The sequence below is a fragment of the Pseudophryne corroboree genome, chromosome 4, assembly GCF_028390025.1.
Source record: "Pseudophryne corroboree isolate aPseCor3 chromosome 4, aPseCor3.hap2, whole genome shotgun sequence".
Lineage (NCBI taxonomy): Eukaryota > Metazoa > Chordata > Amphibia > Anura > Myobatrachidae > Pseudophryne > Pseudophryne corroboree.
The window spans coordinates 300,057,064-300,082,368 of record NC_086447.1 but is presented as its reverse complement, the minus strand read 5'-3'; the positions used below and the strand labels follow the sequence as shown (position 1 = coordinate 300,082,368).

At 45.1% G+C, this 25,305-nt stretch overlaps 1 protein-coding gene and 1 pseudogene across 1 annotated transcript in view; one reads left to right on the top strand and one right to left on the bottom strand.

The window, feature by feature from the left end:
- The window catches only part of FNDC3B (fibronectin type III domain containing 3B), a 617,129-nt gene that overhangs the window by 530,533 nt on the left and 61,291 nt on the right, over nt 1–25,305 (bottom strand). The window lies entirely within an intron of this gene.
- On the top strand, nt 20,794–20,912 carry LOC134913798 (5S ribosomal RNA; annotated as a pseudogene).

Here is a 25,305-nt window from a genome sequence, read left to right as displayed (position 1 = left end):
AAAAAGGTACGCATGGGCTAAGAAGCATAAGGAACAGTGGCATAGGGTGCTTTGGACCGACAAATCAAAATTTGAACTTTTTGCACACTACACACCGCGTTTGGCTCACAGCCAGCCCTGCATATATATTCCCCTCTCTTTCTGGGGTATGCGTTTAAAATACCACCCCTCGGGATCCCGGCGGTCACAATACCAATGCCGTCATTCCAACAGGGGTACAATCCTGCCGTCGGAATACCGGCAAGGATGGCGATTCTCCCTCTAAGGGTGTCCACGACACCCAAAGAGAGATAATAGAACCTATGGTTAGCGAAGCAAGCCACTGCACCCGCAAAGGGCCTCGATGCACTTGCCCCGCTGTAGATAATCTGGAAGCCAGGATGCCGCTGTGGGTATAGTGACAGCCGGTATCCCACACCGATCCCCTATCTGGGACGGAGTACATGTAACTGCAATGTAATGGTGTGCTGAGCATATAGGTTAGGGACTTGCATAATATTGGGGTCCCTTGACATGAGCTTCCAACTTAAATGTTTTGATCAAAATATGACAAAACCCCCTTTTTGTATTTGCTATATACACACAGATTTGCAGCATATTATTGTTAGTGCCGGCGATATCAAATGTTTTTCTATTAAGCTAACCATTCTTACTCCACGAGACAGGTCAGTGCTATTTCTAGGTCTGGGCGAGCCCCTGCAATCGCATTGGGCACTCCTGTGGACATACATTCGGAGCCATATAGCCCCTGGGCACTAGGACCCAGTGGCTTGCAGGAAGCGCGACCTTTGGCCAGTGGCATTTTAACTACATCCCTTTAAAAGTAGACATGAAAGGAAAAGGTGATGAGGACATATAAGAAGAGGAAGACTGGGACAGTTATGAAAGAGGTGGTAGTAGGGAAACTGTTTATTTAGAGAGAATTAAAGATATGACGGCTGGGGGAGGGTCTGATCAAACAGTGGAATTCCATATGACCAGCACAGGAAAAGCTTTGTGAATGGAGTAAGAGGTTACCCGAGCCAAGGTGAGGTGTAGATCAGAGGTAAGAGTGTGAAAGAAAGGGCGTAATTCAATTGGGAGTGAGGTTTAGCTAGGTAAAAATCTTGCGCCCAATTTTAGATTATGACGTGTATGTATGGTCCTGATAACCGTGGTATCCAATTAAAAAAATGGTGTGGTTTTAGAGCTAAAAACCCAGATTTTAGGAAGAATCAGGCTTGCTCTGGAGGTGCGTGAAAAAATACGTAGTGATTTCTATAGAAATAACCACGTCTCATTTTCAGTCTTGCAACTGAACAGAAAAACCTGCATGGTCAATACAGGGGGTGTAGCCAGCCCCACTCCTTAGGAAACAGTAAAAAAAAATAGCTTTTGGGGTATGGCTTGGACACCATTCTGGCTAGACGTGTCCTGTGAGAGCTCCGGGATAGCGGAGCTTATAAATCTGTCGGAGAGCCCTTGTATCCACTCCACACTCACCTGATACACTGCCCAGCCTGCCGAGAGTGATCTGTCAGGTCTGCAAAATCGGGGAGTGCTCTTATCGCGCTCCCGCGGATTGCAGCCTACCGCAGCTGGAAATTCGGGGTCCGGAGTCCCTGATATCGCCAGGCTGTGCTCCGTGACGGCGAAGGGAGCGCTTGGCGGCAGTCTGGTGAGTGGTAGGAAAGGGTGGGGACCCCCTGTCACCCATGACCCGGGTCCAGCAAGGTGCAGAGAGCTGTGGGGCTCCGGTAAGCTGCAATCCCCTTATTTAGCTATTTGGATTCTATTGTGCCCTTCAAGTGAGTGGGGAAGGTTCCCTGAATTGCAGTTGGTCGCTTTCATATTTTACTACAGCTTCTCCTTTATTATTTATAAAACTGTGCCTTGCCATATTTTTGCCCTGGAAAGACATCTAGTGGGCTTACGATGCTAGGACACCCCTAATCCCTGTGCTTTAATACAAGTGCTGGAATTGGAATGGAAATGCGGTAATGTGACTAACTGACCTCCTCCCTTTGTCCGATTTACTTGTGTGATGATATTAAACTACTCAGTGGAGCTATTTTTGTTCGAATATCTCGAAGCTTCTTTTTACTGTGCTCGCTTCAGTGGTGCACCCTCGCTATGCCTCCTAAAAAATTTAAAGCTACTAAGTCGGTATCTCAAGTGGCCTTCTTTAAACCCTCCCCACAGACTTCCAAAGCTAAAAATTAAGGGGCATCTATCTCTAAGAGACTCATTTGCCGCATTGTCTAAAAGCTGCTCTTCATCCCCAGTTCTACAAGATGGATCATTGGGTCCTATTGGCGATGCCGACGCCCTTACGGTGGGAACTATGAAACGCCTGCTATCGCAATTTAAAGAGGAAGTTGCAACGGACTTTTGGGCTACTTTTCATTCTAGCCAACAGTCGATAGATGATTTAGGTGGGCGCACGGACCACCTTGAAAACAAAATGGGAGAGGTGGTTGGTTCACATAATGAACTTAACGCTTCACATGAGACTTTACAAGCTGAGGTGGCGGCCCTTTGGGGTAAAGTCTCAGATTTAGAAGACAGACCTCGCAGCAATAATTTAAAGTTACGTGGAGCCCCCGAAACTGTCTCTAACAGTAGCTTGAATGACTTTTCAGTGGATCTATTCATGAAACTTTACCTTCGACTAGGCTGATGGATCTCCTCAGAGATCGTATCCAAAGGCTCCCTAAAGCTAGGATAGCCCCTGATGGTGTTCCACAGGATGTTCTGATGAGGGTGCACTACTTCCACGTCAAAGAATTGATTTTAAAATCTGCTAGAGTGTCAGCGGATGCATCGGGAATTCTGGGCCCTATTCAAGTCTTCTGTGATTTTTCTCAAGCAACTTTATTTAAAAGCCGTTCTTTTTTCCCGATCATATCTGTTCTTCGTAAGGAGAATATTTCATATAGATGGGGCTTTCTGACAAAACTACTTGTCTCGCGTGATGGCTCCACTACCCTGATTGCCAACTTGGAAGAGGGCAAAACATTCTTTTGAAAATGGAATATTGCAGACTCTTACTGCTTCATCTCCTGACTGTGGACTTCAGCGAGACTGGTCTATGGTGGGGTCTAAATCATAATACATAATAATACATTATACAATATGTCTGCAGTACATCATAGTTTAATCGTTCTATGATTCTTTCTGTTCTAGATTGTTTTATTGTGTACGCTATGTTTTTCTTCCAATAGGCTTCATTGGTTATTACTGTAGTTAACAGTTACTATATCTCTGGATGGTTTCAAAGAGATAGTTTTCTCTCTTTTTTTATTGTTCCTCAGATACTTTTAGAGACAGGAGTGTAATTGAAAGTTTTATATGTTACTCCAAATGTGTCGTACATTATTAAACTTCTTCTCTCATTGTCTCGGAGGTATGCAGTAACAGATTTTATGTAATGAGAAATTTCCAGCTAGCATGCTGTCCCCGGGCGACGGTGGTTCAGCCACTACCCCCAACTGTTTTGCTTAGATTTGCCATGGTAAGGCGTACGAACATGCCCCCCAGAGGGGTTGATGTTATTCTTTTTCTTTTTTTCTATCTTGGTTCTTTTCTCTCATTCATTACCTTTTAATCTTTTAACTTGCCAGATGTCTGACTTTTATTGTATATGACCGTGTGTTGATCGTGGTGTTCAGGTTTTCATCATTGTTGATTATGGTTAATATTGTATCTATAAATGCAAAGGGGCTTAACTCCCCTAACAAAAGGAGAGTAGCTTTGAACTATTTTTATAAAATTAAAAGCACAGATAGTTGCGGTGCAGGAGACGCATTTTAAAAAATCTGCCCCACCTCAGTTTAGTAATGAGATTTCCTCTTTGTTTTAGGCTAATGGCACAGTGAAGAAAGCTGGGGTAGCAATTCTAATCTCGCATCAGTGTGCGTTTACCCTCATATCACAATACTGTGACCCTGAAGGGAGATACCTGATCTTAACTGGGCTTCTCAAGAACGTAGAGGTTACATTAGTAGCTTGTTATGCTCCAAACACTAAGCAGCTATCATTTTGCAGGAAACTCTGTTCTAAAATGCAACAGCATGTTAAGGGCACTCTGTTAATGATGGTAGATTTTAATATGGTTTTGGACCCACTAGTCAAGCTCCACTCTCCAGTCAGCCCTTTGATCTTGCTAAGGGGTTTCGTCACCTATTAGCGGAATACGATCTGTTTTATATATGGTGAGTGAAGCATCCACTAGAGAAAGATTTGACGTTTTATTCTCTTTTTCATGGAACGCACTGTAGAATAGACCTAGCATTATCCGATAAGTGGACCTTAGTGTCTATTAATAAGATAACTATTCTTCCCATGACAAGGTCCGATCAGTCGCCCTTACTCGTGTGAGATATCGAAGAGGAGGACATCTCCTGGCCCTTGGAGCTTGGGTAAACAGAGTGTCCATCAGCCAGAGGCTAAACTGGCCATTCAATCCTCCCTAGATTGCTACTTAGGTGTTAACTCCCCTGAGGAAACATCCATTTTTAATTTTTGGTGCGCTCTTAAAATCGGTGGTTAGGGGTCCTGCGATACAGATTGCGGCTAAACTTAAGAAAGACTATAGGAAAAATTTGAGCATGCTGAATCCGAAGTTGCTAAATTAGAAACAGCGCATAAAACCAACCCAACTGATAAAGCTATATTTAAATCATTACGTACAGCTAGAGATGCTGTCAATGGTTTTTTATCTGGCTGAGGTTCAACGTAATCTTAATAAACGTAACCAGAAATTTTACGTCTATTTCATTTATTACATATTTTTTGGTATTTACTATCAATAGGCTTACCATAATATCCCCTTAAGACAGGGGCACTCATAAATTACACAGGTTTTCTAGCTGCTTAACACAGGGGAAATACAGTCTTGAAGTCAGCCTGTCACGGAACCTGTGTAAGTCATGAGTGTCCCGGTTTAAAGGGACAGTATGGCAAGCCTAATTATCAGTTACTTAGTACACATTTTATTTTTTTCTGGTATACCTTCCACTGTTTATTGGTAATGCGGTTGACCTTTCCTCTTTGCTGTATATATTAATATTGGAGACTGGCACCCTCCCCTGAATCAGCTGCTACTGACTGACAGTGCCAATTATTTCCTCTTTTCTTTCCAGTTGGGGAAATGGCTAAAATATAGTAAAAAAACAAGAACTGACCAGTTTTTGTCTTGCATGGAAAATAACATCTACATAGGGCCTGATCCAGAGTTGTATGCAATCAGCTGACTGTGCACGTGTCTGCCGCACTGCGCATATGCCGTGATGGTCTTGTGGAGAGAGTCAAATATCAAAGCGAATTTATTTGCACAGTGATTGGCAGACAGGGACCATTTGTGGGCAGCAACAGGAGTGTGGCAACTGAAACACGAGTACGTCACGGACATTTTTGGGTTACGCAGAACTGTGAAAATCGAATGATCTGCGACTTTGTACACACTTTCGATTTACTAGCAGGGCAGCAATACCGTATTATTCATCAAGGGTCGCAGCGTGGGTGGAGCAGGCACTAACAGGAAGTTACAAAGCCCGGCGGTACGGCCGAAACACGTCTTCCCCTCTCCATGGTGACGGCAGCTACAGCGGTTTCAGCTCAGCGCATCCAGCAGCACGAGCGTCTGACCATTACCCTCAGACGTCTCCTGGTCACGGGCACCAAGTTGTGTTAGCAGCGGCAGGCATGGCTTCTCATCTCTTCCCCTAGAGGTCTGGACACACACCCTCTCCAGGTCTACAAACCCACATATCCCCTTTCACCAGAAGGGGATGCACGGTACTTCTCATACCATCTTATTATGTGTCCATTGATCTTCCTAGGACCCCTGACAGAATCGACTCAAGGTGTCTGCTGTGCCCATTAGTATACAATATAAACTGTCAACCTAAGATCTGTTTTACCACAGAGAAGACAGATACAAATGATATACAGCCGTAAATATGTGCATTACATGTTTAATATCAATGCTAGTATAGATGCATTGTCTGCCTGACTTCAATGGTAATATAGATTTATTGTTTCTATATAAGCTAAATGTAAGCTGCTCTCAGAATTTTGAATGGTGCCTGATCTATTTTGAAACATTTTCTCATATTTATGCTTTGGTGCTGCAGTGTATAAGCTGCATTCTGTACAACTCCAGTTGTGTTGCAAATAAGGGTTTGATCTGGCAGACGCAGTAGCCTTACTATTTGATATACAGTATGTTGTATCATAAAATGAACATCTATCTGCTTAATATAATAATGATAATAATGTTATTTATGTAGCACTTTTCTCACAATAGGACTCGAACTGCTTTACATTTGCCTTTATAACACAAAATAAGCTTAACAAGGGACATTAGTGAAATGCTGAGTAAACAGGTAAGTCTTGAGTCTGTTTTTGAAGGATTCTAGAATGGAAGCTTCTCAAACTGTGCGGGGGAAGTGAGTTCCATAGATTCGGAGCTGCAACGCTGAAAGCTCGATCCCCATATGAATTCAGGGAGATTCTAGTTACTGCTAATAGTTCTTCATCCACAGATCGCAGTAATCGAGTGGGACAATAAGAAATCAGAAGCTGCTTCAGATACTTTGGGCCCTGGTCATGTAGGGTTTTGAAAGTCAGTAAGCCAATCTTGGATAAGATTTGCCATTTTACAGGCAGCCAGTGAAGGAAGTACATAATGGAGGTTATGTGGGTGGTTGGGTAGTAGCCTATCAGCTGCATTTTATACCAGCTGCAAGTGGTGCAATTCTTTTGCTGGGAGTCCAACGTATACTTGGAGTAGTTGCAGTAGTCTAGGCATGACGATATAAATGCATGTATGACTTCAGGTAAATCTTCTGAGGGAATTAAGTGCTTGATTCTGGCTATGTTCGTCAGATGAAAGAATGAGGAGTTGATTGTAGCTGATACATGATGTTTAAGTGTCAAGCAACTATCCAGGAAAACATCAAGATTCCGCACATGTTCAGTGTTTTGAAATTGTGAACCCCTCAGCATAAGGCCTGTTGCTTGGCTATGCTACAGTTATGTTCTTTGACCTATCGTAAGGACCTGTTTTATCAGGATTCAGTTGCAGACAACTGGAACTCATCCACTCATGGAGCTTAAAACATAAATTTTTTGTTGTTACCGGGTTCTCAGTGCCTGGAGCACAGGGTAGGTACAGTTGTATATCATCTGCATAGCAGTGGTAGGCCAGGCCATGATTATTTCATCCAGTGGTAGCATGTATATTGCAAAAAGCATGGGAGATATTATAGAACCCTGTGGAACACCACATGGCAGTGGAACTGGTGATGTAGAGTATACCTCAGAAGATATTTTCTGTGACCTGACGAGAAGAAACAGTTAGGGATTGTGCCATCCAGTCCACAGAAATTTTTCAGGCGCTCAATAAGAATCCCATGGTCCATGGTATCAAATGCTGCAGCGAGAACCAGGATAAAAAAAAATTGAACAGTCACCTCTGTCTCTTGCCATCAGAAAATCATTAAGCATGCATACCAGTGCTGTTTCAGTGCTATGTCTTGTACTGAATCCTGACTGGAATGGATCATAAATATTTATTGATATAAATATTGGTTGATAGGTGGGTTTCTTGTTGAGTTACAACCACTTTCTCAATAGCCTTTCCTAGAAAAGGAAGGTTTGATACTGGTCTATAGGTAGTCATGCCGTCTATAACAATTGCTTTCTCTAGTGGTTCAGGAAAAATGCATGTCTGCAAAGAGCACTGAACTATTTTTGCAAATATAGGGCCAATTAGGGTCATACACATTATTAGAATCTTGGTTGAGACAGGGTCCAGATCACAGTTGGTGGGACGCAACATTTGGGTAATTTCAAGAATGTCTTCTACATCCACTTGGTCAAAAGTGGTCCATGAAAACAGATGGCTTACATTGGCAGGCTTTGAAATTGGTCACTTCTTTGATGGCACTGTGGGGATTCCAGCCCGGGTGTAGATACTGTGGGGTATATTCAATTAACAGCGTTATAGGACTTTTCGCGTGTAAAGTCTGGTTTTCGCTCGAAAAACCGGACTTTTCCCGCGAAACGCAATTACAGCCTATTCAATTTTCCTGGAAAATTTATCGGTGATCATTTTTTCACTAATTTCACTTCACCTACTCTGAAACAGGTGAAAAGTTGGGAAAAGTCACTATTTTAAGTTAAAAATGTTTGGATATGGTACAGAACTCCTGGGACACCCCCCTTAATGACTAATTAGGCACGTTGCAGTTTTTAATTATTTTTAATTGGCCAATAATGACATGTCATTTTTGGGGTGAAAAAGTACAAAGTGATGGTAATTGGGATTCAAGGTATGGGACAGGTATATTGGGGTGCTTTATGAGTGGGACAGATGTTTTTAGGCTTGCAGATGGGCGTAATCGGTCTGTTTCCACTTTTTTTCAAAGTACCCTAAAATGACCCAAATATATACTTATACCCATTTTCATGTACCCCAAATTTAATGAGAGCATTTATTTTGCTCAAAAAAACTTGCTTTCTATCATTTTTTTGCATTTTTTTTTTAAATGCATATAACAGCCATTTCACACAATTTAAGTCCCCAAAAACTCTCTAATGTGATCTCTAACACACTTCTCTTCTGTTTTCCTATGTTAGTTTAGCATTTTTTGGGGTACAGGCTTATTTCCCCATTTTCACCTGCACTTTTCACTGCAAGAATTTTCAGGTGAAACCCGTTTGGAATTAAATAGGTCGAAAAACGGAGCGTTTTCGCGGCAATTTTCGCCCGATTGCCGCAAAAAAATTTCGGGCGAAAAATTGCCGCGAATTTGTGGATAATTGAATACCCTAGTGTATCTGCAAAAAAGTTTGCAAACTCATTGCATCTTGAGTGATTCATCAGGCTGTAGGCATGCCGGGCTGGCTTATTGTATGCTGCCATGATCTCAATTGACAGGAAATCTGTTATCTTATGGGTGATTGTGGATTGATATTCTTCAATATACTTGATTAGTACTAACTTATCCTCTAACAGGTTCCTCCATTGTCTTTCAAGTCTACAACCCTTTTTTAGTTCACTAACACTGTTTTCAAAGTACCCTGACAGTGGGGGTAATTCAGAGATGATCACAGCAGCAAATTTGTTAGCAGTTGGGCAAAACCATGTGCACTGCAGGTGGGGCAGATATAACATTTGCAGAGAGAGAGTTAGATTTGGGTGGGTTATTTTGTTTCTGTGCAGGGTAAATACTGGCTGCTTTATTTTAACACCGCAATTTAGATTTCAGTTTTAACATCCTCCACCCAAATCTAAAGGCCAGTACTCACTGGCCGATGGCAGAGAGATGTGTGCTGAGCGAACCGCTCAGCACACATGGCCGATGGCAGAGAGATGTGTGCTGAGCGAACCGCTCAGCACACATCTCTCCCGGCGCTCAGCACAGCGCGATCTGTGCTGAGCGGGCGGGGGGAGACGGGGGGGGCGCTCACTTCACCCAGCGGGTGAAGTGAGCGACCCGCTAGATTGGCCTGCATGCAGGCCAATCTAGCAGCAGCGATAGCGATGCGCGGGGCTGCGCATCGCTATCGCTAAGGAAGATACACACGGAGCGATCGTGCTTAAAATCTAAGCAATCTAGTCAGATTGCTTAGATTTTAAGCAGCGATCGCTCCGTGAGTACCCCCCTTAACTCTCTCTGCGATCAACTCTGAATTACCCCCAGTGTGGTATGCAGGCTCGAATACGCACATGGGCGATAATATCCATTGAAGCCATCACATCCCTATTACTGTAATGAGCTAGGGAACAAGGAACTTCACAGGCACCAAATACCGCAGAGAGATCCAGATTTGCTGCAAGAGCCTTGGGAGTCATACCCTACCTGGATGATACCTTGTAAAGTAAAGTTTTATTTGTACCATATTTGTACAATATACAGTATCAACTAAAAAAAGTAGGGGATAGACTCACTAAACACAACAACTGAAAGTCATTTTAGATGAGTTATCATTATCCTGCTTCATAATAAGCATAAGAACTGGGTCAACGGGACTTTGCAGCATATTCCAGTGGTTCCCAAACTCAGTCCTCATGAAACTCTAACAGTCCAGGATTTAAGGATATCCATGACTGAGCACACATGGTTAAATCAAATTGATTTAGGTACTAATTAAGGCACCAGTGACAAAGATTTGGCATATTATCTTTTATAGTGTGTCATATATAGTGGTAAAGGTCCAATATTTACTTTTCTAATACGGTAAAAGTAAATTCCATATTCCAAAAAGGGATGAATGACTGGGCATGTTCTGTAAACACAATAAAAATAAGAATTTACTTACCGATAATTCTATTTCTCGGAGTCCGTAGTGGATGCTGGGGTTCCTGAAAGGACCATGGGGAATAGCGGCTCCGCAGGAGACAGGGCACAAAAAGTAAAGCTTTAGGATCAGGTGGTGTGCACTGGCTCCTCCCCCTATGACCCTCCTCCAAGCCTCAGTTAGGATACTGTGCCCGGACGAGCGTACACAATAAGGAAGGATTTTGAATCCCGGGTAAGACTCATACCAGCCACACCAATCACACTGTACAACCTGTGATCTGAACCCAGTTAACAGTATGATAACAGCGGAGCCTCTGAAAAGATGGCTCACAACAATAATAACCCGATTTTTGTAACTATGTACAAGTAATGCAGATAATCCGCACTTGGGATGGGCGCCCAGCATCCACTACGGACTCCGAGAAATAGAATTATCGGTAAGTAAATTCTTATTTTCTCTATCGTCCTAGTGGATGCTGGGGTTCCTGAAAGGACCATGGGGATTATACCAAAGCTCCCAAACGGGCGGGAGAGTGCGGATGACTCTGCAGCACCGAATGAGAGAACTCCAGGTCCTCCTTAGCCAGGGTATCAAATTTGTAGGATTTTACAAACGTGTTTGCCCCTGACTCAATAGCCGCTCGGCAAAGTTGTAAAGCCGAGACCCCTCGGGCAGCCGCCCAAGATGAGCCCACCTTCCTTGTGGAATGGGCATTTACATATTTTGGCTGTGGCAGGCCTGCCACAGAATGTGCAAGCTGAATTGTATTACACATCCAACTAGCAATAGTCTGCTTAGAAGCAAGAGCACCCAGTTTGTTGGGTGCATACAGGATAACAGCAAGTCAGTTTTCCTGACTCCAGCCGTCCTGGAACCTATACTTTCAGGGCCCTGACAACATCCAGCAACTTGGAGTCCTCCAAGTCCCTAGTAGGCGCAAGGCACCACAATAAGCTGGTTCAGGTGAAACACTGACACCACCTTAGGGAGAGAACTGGGGACGAGTCCGCAGCTCTGCCCTGTCCGAATGGACAAACAGATATGGGCTTTTTTGAGAAAAAACCCACCAATTTGACACTCGCCTGGCCCAGGCCAGGGCCAAGAGCATGGTCACTTTTCATGTGAGATGCTTCAAATCCACAGATTTGACTGGTTTTAAACCAATGTGATTTGAGGAATCCCAGAACTACGTTGAGATCCCACAGTGCCACTGGAGGCACAAAAGGGGGTTGTATATGCAATACTCCCTTGACAAACTTCTGGACTTCAGGAACTGAAGCCAATTCTTTCTGGAAGAAAATCGACAGGGCCGAAATTTGAACCTTAATGGGCCCCAATTTGAGGCCCATAGACACTCCTGTTTGCAGGAAATGCAGGAATCGACCGAGTTGAAATTTCTTCGTGGGGCCTTCCTGGCCTCACACCACGCAACATATTTTCGCCACATGTGGTGATAATGTTGTGCGGTCACCTCCTTCCTGGCTTTGACCAGGGTAGGAATGACCTCTTCCGGAATGCCTTTTTCCCTTAGGATCCGGCGTTCCACCGCCATGCCGTCAAACGCAGCTGCGGTAAGTCTTGGAACAGACATGGTACTTGCTGAAGCAAGTCCCTTCTTAGCGGCAGAGGCCATAAGTCCTCTGTGAGCATCTCTTGAAGTTCCGGGTACCAAGTCCTTCTTGGCCAATCCGGAGCCATGAGTATAGTTCTTACTCCTCTACGTCTTATAATTCTCAGTACCTTAGGTATGAGAAGCAGAGGAGGGAACACATACACCGACTGGTACACCCACGGTGTTACCAGAACGTCCACAGCTATTGCCTGAGGGTCTCTTGACCTGGCGCAATACCTGTCCCGTTTTTTGTTCAGACGGGACGCCATCATGTCCACCTTTGGTATTTCCCAACGGTTCACCATCATGTGGAAAAACTTCCCGATGAAGTTTCCACTCTCCCGGGTGGAGGTCGTGCCTGCTGAGGAAGTCTGCTTCCCAGTTTCCACTCCCGGAATGAAACACTGCTGACAGTGCTATCACATGATTTTCCGCCCAGCGAAAAGTCCTTGCAGTTTTTGCCATTGCCCTCCTGCTTCTTGTGCCGCCCTGTCTGTTTACGTGGGCGACTGCCGTGATGTTTTTCCCACTGGATCAATACCGGCTGACCTTGAAGCAGAGGTCTTGCTAAGCTTAGAGCATTATAAATTTACCCTTAGCTCCAGTATATTTATGTGGAGAAAAGTCTCCAGACTTGATCACACTCCCTGGAAATTTTTTCCTTGTGTGACTGCTCCCCAGCCTCTCGGGCTGGCCTCCGTGGTCACCAGCATCCAATCCTGAATGCCGAATCTGCGGCCCTCTAGAAGATGAGCACTCTGTAACCACCACAGGAGAGACACCCTTGTCCTTGGATATAGGGTTATCCGCTGATGCATCTGAAGATGCGATCCAGACCATTTGTCCAGCAGATCCCACTGAAAAGTTCTTGCGTGAAATCTGCCGAATGGAATTGCTTCGTAGGAAGCCACCATTTTTACCAGGACCCTTGTGCAATGATGCACTGACACTTTTCCTGGTTTTAGGAGGTTCTTGACTAGCTCGGATAACTCCCTGGCTTTCTCATCCGGGAGAAACACCTTTTTCTGGACTGTGTCCAGAATCATCCCTAGGCACAGCAGACGTGTCGTCAGGATCAGCTGCGATTTTGGAATATTTAGAATCCATCCGTGCTGTTGTAGCAGTATCCGAGATAGTGCTACTCCGACCTCCAACTGTTCCCTGGACTTTGCCCTTATCAGGAGATCGTCCAAGTAAGGGGTAATTAAGACGCCTTTTCTTCGAAGAAGAATCATCATTTCGGCCATTACCTTGGTAAAGACCCGGGGTGCCGTGGACAATCCAAACGGCAGCGTCTGAAACTGACAGTGACAGTTCTATACCACGAACCTGAGGTACCCTTAGTGAGAAGGGCAAATTTGGGACATGGAGGTAAGCATCCCTGATGTCCCGGGACACTATATAGTCCCCTTCTTCCTGGTTCGTTATCACTGCTCTGAGTGACTCCATCTTGATTTGAACCTTTGTAAGTGTTCAAATTTTTTTAGATTTAGAATAGGTCTCACCTAGCCTTCTGGCTTCAGTACCACAATATAGTGTGGAATAATACCCCTTTCCTTGTTGTAGGAGGGGTAATTTGATTATCACCTGCTGGGAATACAGCTTGTGAATTTTTTCCCATACTGCCTCCTTGTCGGAGGGATACCTTGGTAAAGCAGACTTCAGGAGCCTGCGAGGGGGAAACGTTTCGACATTCCAATCTGTACCCCTGGGATACTACTTGTAGGATCCAGGGGTCCTGTACGGTCCCAGCGTCATGCTGAGAGCTTGGCAGAAGCGGTGGAAGGCTTCTGTTCCTGGGAATGGGCTGCCTGCTGCAGTCTTCTTCCCTTTCCTCTATCCCTGGGCAATATGACTCTTATAGGGACGAAAGGACTGAGGCTGAAAAGACGGTGTCTTTTTCTGCAGAGATGTGACTTAGGGTAAAAACGGTGGATTTTCCAGCAGTTGCCGTGGCCACCAGGTCCGATGGACCGACCCCAAATAACTCCTCTTCCTTTATACGGCAATACACCTTTGTGCCGTTTGGAATCTGCATCACCTGACCACTGTCGTGTCCATAAACATCTTCTGGCAGATATGGACATCGCACTTACTCTTGATGCCAGAGTGCAAATATCCCTCTGTGCATCTCGCATATATAGAAATGCATTTTTAGTCAGGGAATCCGACCAAGCCACCCCAGCTCTGCACATCCAGGCTGAGGCGATCGCTGGTCGCAGTATAACACCAGTATGTGTGTATATACTTTTATATGATATTTTCCAGCCTCCTGTCAGCTGGCTCCTTGAGGACGGCCCTATCTATAGACGGTACCGCCACTTGTTTTGATAAGCGTGTGAGCGCCTTATCCACCCTAAGGGGTGTTTCCCAACGCGCCCTAACTTCTGGCGGGAAAGGGTATACCGCCAATAATTTTCTATCGGGGGGAACCCACGCATCATCACACACTTCATTTAATTTATCTGATTCAGGAAAAACTACAGGTAGTTTTTTCACATCCCACATAATACCCTCTTTTGTGGTACTTGTAGTATCAGAAATATGTAACACCTCCTTCATTGCCCTTAACGTGTGGCCCTAATAAGGAATACGTTTGTTTATTCACCGTCGACACTGGATTCAGTGTCCGTGTCTGTGTCTGTGTCGACCGACTAAGGTAAACGGGCGTTTTAAAACCCCTGACGGTGTTTTTGAGACGTCTGGACCGGTACTAATTGTTTGTCGGCCGTCTCATGTCGTCAACCGACCTTGCAGCGTGTTGACATTATCACGTAATTCCCTAAATAAGCCATCCATTCCGGTGTCGACTCCCTAGAGAGTGACATCACCATTACAGGCAATTGCTCCGCCTCCTCACCAACATCGTCCTCATACATGTCGACACACACGTACCGACACACAGCACACACACAGGGAATGCTCTGATAGAGGACAGGACCCACTAGCCCTTTAGAGAGACAGAGGGAGAGTTTGCCAGCACACACCAAAAAACGCTATAATTATATAGGGACAACCTTATATAAGTGTTTTCCCTTATAGCATCTTTTTATATATTTCTAACGCCAAATTAGTGCCCCCCTGTTTCTGTAGTGCAGTGCAGGGGAGAGCCTGGGAGCCTTCCCTCCAGCCTTTCTGTGAGGGAAAATGGCGCTGTGTGCTGAGGAGATAGGCCCCGCCCCTTTTTCGGCGGGCTCGTCTCCCGCTCTTCAACGGATTCTGGCAGGGGTTAAATATCTCCATATAGCCCCCGGAGGCTATATGTGAGGTATTTTTTGCCAAAAAATAGGTTTACATTGCCTCCCAGGGCGCCCCCCTCCCAGCGCCCTGCACCCTCAGTGACTGCCGTGTGAAGTGTGCTGAGAGCAATGGCGCACAGCTGCAGTGCTGTGCGCTACCTTAAGAAGACTGAGGAGTCTTCTGCCGCCGATTCTGGACCTTCTTCTCTTTTCAGCATCTGCAAGGGGGCCGGCGGCGAGGCTCCGGTGACCATCCAGGCTGTACCTGTGATCGTCCCTCTGGAGCTAATGTCCAGTAGCCAAAGAAGCCAATCCATCCTGCACGCAGGTGAGTTCACTTCTTCTCCCCTAAGTCCCTCGTTGCAGTGATCCTGTTGCCAGCAGGACTCACTGTAAAATAAAAAACCTAAGCTAAACTTTTCTAAGCAGCTCTTTAGGAGAGCCACCTAGATTGCACCCTTCTCGGCCGGGCACAAAAATCTAACTGAGGCTTGGAGGAGGGTCATAGGGGGAGGAGCCAGTGCACACCACCTGATCCTAAAGCTTTACTTTTTGTGCCCTGTCTCCTGCGGAGCCGCTATTCCCCATGGTCCTTTCAGGAACCCCAGCATCCACTAGGACGATAGAGAAACAGACAATATTCTGTTACTCTTTAAAGCCCAAGGAAAAAACTAGGGGGTATATTCAATTGAAGTCGGATCCATTTCGACGTGCATTTGTCGGAATGGATCCGATAACCCCTATTCAAATCTCATCTCAGTGCGACGTTTTCAAGTTGATTTGAGATGAGTGACCCAGAGGAGGGGGGGGGGGGAGCCGAGGGGAGACCAGCGGGGGACAGCCGCCGGCAGCCAGAGGAGATCAGCTCTACAGTAGCGCTGCAGCAGGATGTCACACAGCCACCCGACCTAACGGCAGTGTCCATCCGGCTCCAGCAAGCTTGCTGGAGCCGGGTGGACGCTGCCGGAAGCGACGCGGCTGTGTGACATCCTGCTGCAGCGCTGTGCTGTAGCGCTGATCTCCTCTGGCTGCCCGCGGTAGTCCCCCGTCTCCCTGTGGCTCTCCCCTCTCTCCTCCTCTGGGTACACATCTCAGTCCAACATCTTTTGATGTTGGACTGAGATGATCAAAAAGGGAGCCAAAACGCCCCGTTTTCGACACAAGCACGTGGGTCAGCAGCTATTCTGCCGATCCACGTGCTTTTTGACAAGTCGAATTCATAGACTTGTCGAAAATATTGAATAGGTTGAATCAGGATTCGACCTTAAAAAGCCGAAAACTGCCGTCTTTTCGACAGACGGCAGTTTTCGACTTCAGTTGAATATACCCCTAGGTGTAGAAACATACATGGCCTGATTCAAAGATGGAGGCAATGCCCTTCGCTGCTGTGTCTTTGTACGAGAATATATGCTAATGCCACAGCCACAAGAAGTTGGATGAAGACGCACAGCGCCTGCATCTCAGATCCTCAGCTTGCGTACAAAGATGCACCATCGGACACATATTGCTTGCACCATGGGAACTTTCAGAAACCCTAAGGTTGCTCAGAATGTCCGTCACAACTAAGACGCAGAGGCCAGAACCACTGCATATAAAGACAGTCCCTGGTTCTGACTGGCTCCCAAAACGGTCTCAACATGCTTGTGTTCCACTGGCCACCCCACTTTACCTCCCACAAACAGTCACAGACAGTCAATCAATCTGCGTTCAAATTTTCACTGCCACCGCCATCAGTAATCAAACTTGGTGCATGCGCACTGCAAATAAAATTGCTCAAATCTTAAAATATCGGATTTGATTAGGGTTAGGTTAATGATAACCATAAACTGCAGCTAGGGTTAGAATTAGGCTTACAATTCAAAGTGAATGTAAAAACGCATTGTCGACATGCCGGCCAGGGAGGCATAGACACTCTCCCCACAATGCCACCACCACGCCCCCATCTGCATACTCTACCAAAGTGCAACACAGGAAAACCATCCATGAAGTGAGTGTCTGTGCCCAACTCCACAGGCCAGGCCCCTTTGGTACTGAGTCCCAGGCAATGTCTCAGCAGCCCTACGGGGGCAGAACCCGGCAGTGTAAAAGTACTGGTTTTAGTATTTGCGTAAACCGTTGCTTTTTGGAAATGTTCTGGCGTGAATACATTGATAAATGATTCCTTATAGCAACAATATGTGGATATAAGGAATGCCACTGCTACCAATGAAAAGGCTCCTGTGTCCTGAGAGGAGGTCATGCTCTTAACCTTGGGGTAGACAAGGAAAGAGGATAGCATTATTTCATGAATGATCAAACAAGACACCGACTTACTGACGAGTGTGACAATTTATGTGTATGCTGATTTGTCTAAGGAATGAGAGAAGCACCTTTTAAATTAATGCTTCGGGCAGCAAACTTTAAAAAAAAATGTTGGCAAATATGTCACTGCGTGATGCACTACAAATCAATGACTAGAACTGCGCTATAAGCATGAAAGAGCTGTTAGAACCATACTTAAAGTAGTTAACCTATCAGGACATTTTAAAAGTTTGTCTTAAGGTTAATGACACAGAATAAATTCCTTTTCTTTTACATAAAGGGCCTAACTCAGGCCCTCATTCCGAGTTGTTCGCTCGTTCTTTTTCATCGCATCGCAGTGAAAATCCGCTTAGTACGCATGCGCAAAGTTCGCACTGCGACTGCGCCAAGTAACTTTACTATGAAGAAAGTATTTTTACTCACGGCTTTTTCTTCGCTCCGGCGATCGTAATGTGATTGACAGGAAATGGGTGTTACTGGGCGGAAACACGGCGTTTCAGGGGCGTGTGGCTGAAAACGCTACCGTTTCCGGAAAAAACGCAGGAGTGGCCGGAGAAACGGTGGGAGTGCCTGGGCGAACGCTGGGTGTGTTTGTGACGTCAACCAGGAACGACAAGCACTGAACTGATCGCACAGGCAGAGTAAGTCTGGAGCTACTCTGAAACTGCTAAGTAGTTAGTAATCGCAATATTGCGAATACATCGGTCGCAATTTTAAGAAGCTAAGATTCACTCCCAGTAGGCGGCGGCTTAGCGTGTGTAACTCTGCTAAATTCGCCTTGCGACCGATCAACTCGGAATGAGGGCCTCAGACTTTATCACAGCAGCAAATTTGTTAGCAAATGGACAAAACCATGGCCCTCATTCCGAGTCGTTCGCTCGGTAATTTTCATCGCATCGCAGTGAAATTCCGCTTAGTACGCATGCGCAATAATCGCACTGCGACTGCGCCAAGTAATTTTACAATGAAGATAGTATTTTTACTCACGGCTTTTTCTTCGCTCCGGCGATCGTAGTGTGATTGACAGGAAATGGGTGTTACTGGGCGGAAACACGGCGTTTTCGGGGCGTGTGGATAAAAACGCTACCGTTTCCGGAAAAAACGCAGGAGTGGCCGGAGAAACGGGGGAGTGTCTGGGCGAACGCTGGGTGTGTTTATGACGTCAAACCAGGAACGACAAGCACTGAACTGATCGCAGATGCCGAGTAAGTCTGAAGCTACTCTGAAACTGCTAAGTAGTTTGTAATCGCAATATTGCGAATACATCGGTCGCAATTTTAAGAAGCTAAGATACACTCCCAGTAGGCGTAGGCTTAGCCTGAGCAACTCTGCTAAATTCGCCTTGCGAGCGATCAACTCGGAATGAGGGCCCATGTGCACTGCAGGGGGGGGGGGGAATTGGGGCAGATATAACATGTGCAGAGAGTTAGATTTGGGTGGGTTATATTGTTTCTGTGCAGGGTAAATACTGGCTGCTTTATTTTTACACTGCAATTTAGATTTCAGTTTGAACACACTCCATTTTTCATTATTATTATTTTAACCCTCAGCCCAAATTATCATCCATGTTTACTAGCATGATTTATTTACCCCTTTTATTCCCTTATCATTTCCCATTGTATTCATATATTTTTTGCAATACTGATCTGCCAATTTGCTTTGATCTTTAATGCATTTTTAATTCATGCCATTTTTATTTCATGCCATTTTAATTCCCAGTCACCCTTCTCTCTACCTAGGGCTCCTACTCATCATAATGCTCCCCTAATTCTGTCTCTCATTTATGTTCTAATCAGCTTTCCCTTCCCTGCGCTGCTGTTTTTCCATTATCCAAGATGGCGCCAAGGGTTTACCTGCTCACATAATAGGCAACAGCCATCCACAAAGATGGCGCCCGGGATCTCGCGACATTTCAGGGCCACCTGATCACATGTGTACACACGGCCAGTCAGTGAATGGCGTCTCGCGACTGCACAATCCCCGCCCCCCATTGCACGTCACGCCCCGTCGCTGCCACAACTGACTGACGCTCCACAGCGGCGCCTGCTATCTTTAGCCCAGCGTTCAGGATATCATCCAGCCATTGGTCAGTACACATTTATTAGCTGCTACAAAACCTCATGCTGCACACACCCTCCTAAACCCGGAAGTGAACAAGCCCGTCTGGGCGAAACGCATTTTCCGAGAGGGGGACCACACACGGAGTGATCTTTCAGCTCCTGCCTGGGCACATGACAATGCCCTAACCTGCCTTTCCCTCTCCAATTTTGGTGACCGTAAGCCAACTGCTGCTCTGTGCACATCCTGCACAGACAGCAACATACTCTGTGTATTTTATTACATATGTTTTACAAGACAGCATGTGAATAGTCCTGTAGCACACATAGATATTTTTGGTATATAGGGCTGATAACCGCAAGTCGTCTGCTGTTCTGTGTATATTCGGCAGACGGCAACCCTTGATGCGCATTAATTTCTATTCTATCTGATTGGACCCACTGCTGCTCTGTATACAGTGTGCACAGATAATAACACATTATGTGCATTTTTTAATACGCTTGATTATACAGCAAATTGTTTAGATCTGGGTAGCACACATATATATCCTTATCAGAGTGCTGGTGACTGGAAGTCCACTGCTGTTCTGTGTATAGTCTGCACAGACTGCAATTTTTGATGCGCATTCAGTAATTTGTTGTATGTTATCCTATGTCATTGGACCTGTGTAGCACACACACAGCTCTCTGCTACAGCACTACTGTCTAAAAGCGAAACATATATAGCCCAAATCCTTTTCTCATCTCTTTTCTTCTTCTCTATTTTTCATAAAACCAATATCTGCAAAAGTATTCATACTGGTATGCTAAGTTCTTTTTCCAGCAGAGGCCAGTATATTGTCCTATAATTATCTTACTCATTGTGAGCTTCAGCATGTTTTTTGATTTTCTATATTTAGCCTAGTATGCACGATGAATACTGATGTGACTTTCCAAATCAATGTTTAAAATATTAGTAATTTCATTTCACTTCAATTTCCCACCAGTCTTTCGTGACGATATATATATTTTTTTGACAATTTAATCCATCATATCTATCATACCCCTTGCCTATACCTCACTATTATTTCGTGGACTCTCATCTGCGATTCACAGATCACAATACCACAGACGTGGGATTTGTTGATCTGTGTCTAACGCAGAAAGCAGATCCATCTATTTGCGCTACACTGATTCATCCCTCCTTTTCTCCCATATACTATTTTATTTCCTTTCTCTTTCTCTTTTTTCTTCCTCTCTCTTCCGTTTCCTACATAGGTGCACTCTCATTGGTGTACTATCATAAATAATTCTCTACTATCATACCACGCTGCCAATGCCCGATCTCGTCTGATCTTGGAAGCCAAACAGCGTTGAGCCGGGTTAGTACCAGGAGAGGAGACTTCCTGCGAATACCCGGTGTTGTAGAGCAGGGACCATTTCCCTTCATATGTGATTTGCAACGCCAACAGCAGTATCACCACTAACTCTCATTTCCTCTTCTTTTCTTCTTTTGAGGCTTACTACCTATTTTTTGTGGCTTACGTCAGGAAGTCAAGCTCTTTTGAATGCAGGAGACTAACCATCTTTGAATTAAGTAGCCCAAGTGGGACGTACTTATCAAATAACTCTTATGATCACTCCTTGGTTCCATCAATACAGATATTCTGTACTGGTCAGGGGAAATGGGGGTAAGACGATCAAATGTCTACAACCATTCCAATCACCAATTGTGATTAAACAGACCAGAACATTTTAAACAATTCTAATTATCACTTTCTTTTCTCTGATATGGATCATTTATATGGGTATTCTTATCACAAATGTCAACATTAAAAGTTATGTTTTAAGTATCTTTTTCTACATGTTATAGGAATTTTCCTTTTCTTTTAAGAGTGCGCCCACACAAGAGCCTTCTTTTTCTCCCTTTTTTCAAGTATATGTACTCTCTGGCTCTGGGCGCACCACCAAGCAGGACAACGTTATTTATCGAAGTAAAAAACACGTTTTTTCTTCTTTTTTCCTATTTTGGAGTGCTAAATTGTCCCAATTTTTGGTTCTATAGTATTAATACAGTACTAATTTGACCGGTGCCCGATCGCCCTTTGTCTAGTCTAAGCAATCTAGTCAGATTGCTTAGATTTTAAGCACGGATCTCTCCGTGTGTACTCCCCTTGACTCTCTCTGCACATGTTACATCTGCCCCACCTGCAGTGCACATAGTTTTGCCCATTAGCTTACAAATTTGCTGCTGCGATCAGGTCTGAATTAGGCCCAAAATCTCCAGCGTAAAACTGCAATTTCACAAGGAATAATATAAAGTAAGAGTTTACTAGTAGTTGTACATCACTATAAATTACAAATTTTTTTATACACATTCATCCAGTGCTCTGAGGGACGCCCCTGTACCCAGCACCTCATGGGCCTCTGAAACTTGGCCACCTACATGCCTCACCTCAAACTTGGGAGGTTGCGGCCGGTTACCCCCACTGCCATGCCTGGAGCCTGCATCCGCTGGAACTGATGAGGCCCACACTGCCAAACATAAAAGTGTGTGGGACAAAGCCTATAAGGGATTCCAGAATATTTGCAAATGGTAGGGAAGATTTTGTTCTCAATAAAAAAACATCACAAAATGGCGAACCTGTAGGAATGAGTGTTAGAAAGATCCAACCTCTCTTTGAGCTGGTGAAAGTTATGTATTACTTTACTGTTCACCATTTATTTAGCATGTTTTTCACAGAATGCTGCATCTCCACTGGTTGTACACCCTGCCAGCAGCATCCTACGCAGTGTGCCCCATATGGTCCCTCTGATAGTTCCTCCATGGGCGAGATGTCTTTCACGTGGATCTATTCATACAGGGTATACCATACATCTACACACTTGTCAGCGTTCCCATATGTGCCGCGGGTCCTTGTATGGCTTATCTCCATCAGCGTAACCTTCATAGTGCTCACAAAATGGCAGCCTCACCTGGTATGCTCGTGGATGGGATGAAAAATACACGGAGCTGAGAGTATGTTGAGACACTACCCCTAGCGTTAGGACACTGTACCTAACCATTTTGTCATGTCTACTGGGTGTTACCTATTCCACCCAGGGTAATCCTACGTAGTGCACCCACCACAGCTGCCTCACCTGGTACCTTCCATGGGTGGAATATATAATCCGTAAAAGTTAAAACCCAAAATGTCTGCTCCAACCCTGCATTATGCTTATTGTGCTCTCTAAGCTTTAGTTGGTCTTAATTATTTCTTTATGTTTTTTTAACTTACTGTAATGGTAATATCTTTGTACAATGTACCATGTTTTCTCCTGAGAGAAAAATGATATATAAATAAAATAATAAATTATTATTATTATTATTATTATTATTATTATTATTATCATCATCCAGTTGAAAAGCAATAGGGGCACAAAATAGCCCATGAGCACAGGTTGAGTCGCCCATATCCAAAAATCTGATATCCAAAATATTACGAAATCTAACAATCCTACTGAGATAGAGACACTGTTGTTTCATGCAAAAAAATAATTAAAAAATAAGATTTTACTTACCGATAAATCTATTTCTCGTAGTCCGTAGTGGATGCTGGGGACTCCGTCAGGACCATGGGGATTAGCGGCTCCGCAGGAGACAGGGCACAAAAATAAAGCTTTAGGATCAGGTGGTGTGCACTGGCTCCTCCCCCTATGACCCTCCTCCAAGCCTCAGTTAGGATACTGTGCCCGGACGAGCGTACACAATAAGGAAGGATTTTGAATCCCGGGTAAGACTCATACCAGCCACACCAATCACACCGTATAACTTGTGATCTGAACCCAGTTAACAGTATGACAACGTAGGAGCCTCTGAACAGACGGCTCACAACAAGAAACAACCCGATTTTTTTTTTTGTAACAATAACTATGTACAAGTATTGCAGACAATCCGCACTTGGGATGGGCGCCCAGCATCCACTACGGACTACGAGAAATAGATTTATCGGTAAGTAAAATCTTATTTTCTCTAACGTCCTAGTGGATGCTGGGGACTCCGTCAGGACCATGGGGATTATACCAAAGCTCCCAAACGGGCGGGAGAGTGCGGATGACTCTGCAGCACCGAATGAGAGAACTCCAGGTCCTCTTTAGCCAGGGTATCAAATTTGTAGAATTTTACAAACGTGTTCTCCCCCGACCACGTAGCTGCTCGGCAGAGTTGTAATGCCGAGACCCCTCGGGCAGCCGCCCAGGATGAGCCCACCTTCCTTGTGGAATGGGCCTTGACAGATTTAGGCTGTGGCAGGCCTGCCACAGAATGTGCAAGTTGAATTGTGCTACAAATCCAACGAGCAATTGTCTGCTTAGAAGCAGGAGCACCCAGCTTGTTGGGTGCATACAGTATAAACAGCGAGTCAGATTTTCTGACTCCAGCCGTCCTTGAAATATATATTTTCAATGCCCTGACAACGTCCAGCAACTTGGAATCCTCCAAATCGCTAGTAGCCGCAGGCACCACAATAGGCTGGTTCAGGTGAAACGCTGACACCACCTTAGGCAGAAAATGAGGACGCGTCCGCAGTTCTGCCCTGTCCGAATGGAAAATCAGATATGGGCTTTTATACGATAAAGCCGCCAATTCTGACACTCTCCTGGCTGAAGCCAGGGCCAGTAGCATGGTTACTTTCCATGTAAGATATTTCAAATCCGCCGATTTGAGTGGCTCAAACCAATGGGATTTGAGAAAATCCAAAACTACATTAAGGTCCCACGGAGCCACTGGGGGCACAACCGGGGGCTGTATATGTAGTACTCCTTTTACAAAAGTCTGGACTTCAGGAACTGAAGCCAATTCTTTCTGGAAGAAAATCGACAGGGCCGAAATTTGAACCTTAATGGACCCCAACTTGAGGCCCATAGACAATCCTGTTTGTAGGAAATGTAGGAATCGACCCAATTGAAATTCCTCCGTGGGGGCCTTCCTGGCCTCACACCACGCAACATATTTTCTCCAAATGCGGTGATAATGTTGTGCAGTCACCTCCTTCCTGGCTTTAACCAGTGTAGGAATGACCTCTTCTGGAATGCCTTTTTCCCTTAGAATTCGGCGTTCAACCGCCACGCCGTCAAACGCAGCCGCGGTAAGTCTTGGAATAGACACAGTCCCTGCTGAATCAGGTCCCGTCTTAGAGGTAGAGGCCACGGATCCTCCGTGAGCATCTCCTGAAGTTCCGGGTACCAAGTTCTTCTTGGCCAATCCGGAGCCACGAGTATCGTTCTTACTCCCCTTTGCCGTATAATTCTCAGTACTTTGGGTATGAGAGGCAGAGGAGGAAACACATACACTGACTGGAACACCCACGGTGTTACCAGAGCGTCCACAGCTATTGCCTGAGGGTCTCTTGACCTGGCGCAATACCTGTCCAGTTTTTTGTTGAGGCGAGACGCCATCATATCCACCTTTGGTTTTTCCCAACGGTTCACAATCATGTGGAAGACTTCTGGATGAAGTCCCCACTCTCCCGGGTGTAGATCGTGTCTGCTGAGGAAGTCTGCTTCCCAGTTGTCCACTCCCGGAATGAACACTGCGGACAGTGCTATCACATGATCTTCCGCCCAGCGAAGAATCCTTGCAGCTTCTGCCATTGCTCTCCTGCTTCTTGTGCCGCCCTGTCTGTTTACGTGGGCGACTGCCGTGATGTTGTCCGACTGGATCAACACCGGCTGACCCTGAAGCAGGGGTTTTGCCAGGCTTAGAGCATTGTAAATCGCTCTTAGCTCCAGTATATTTATGTGAAGACATCTCCAGGCTTGACCATACTCCCTGGAAGTTTCTTCC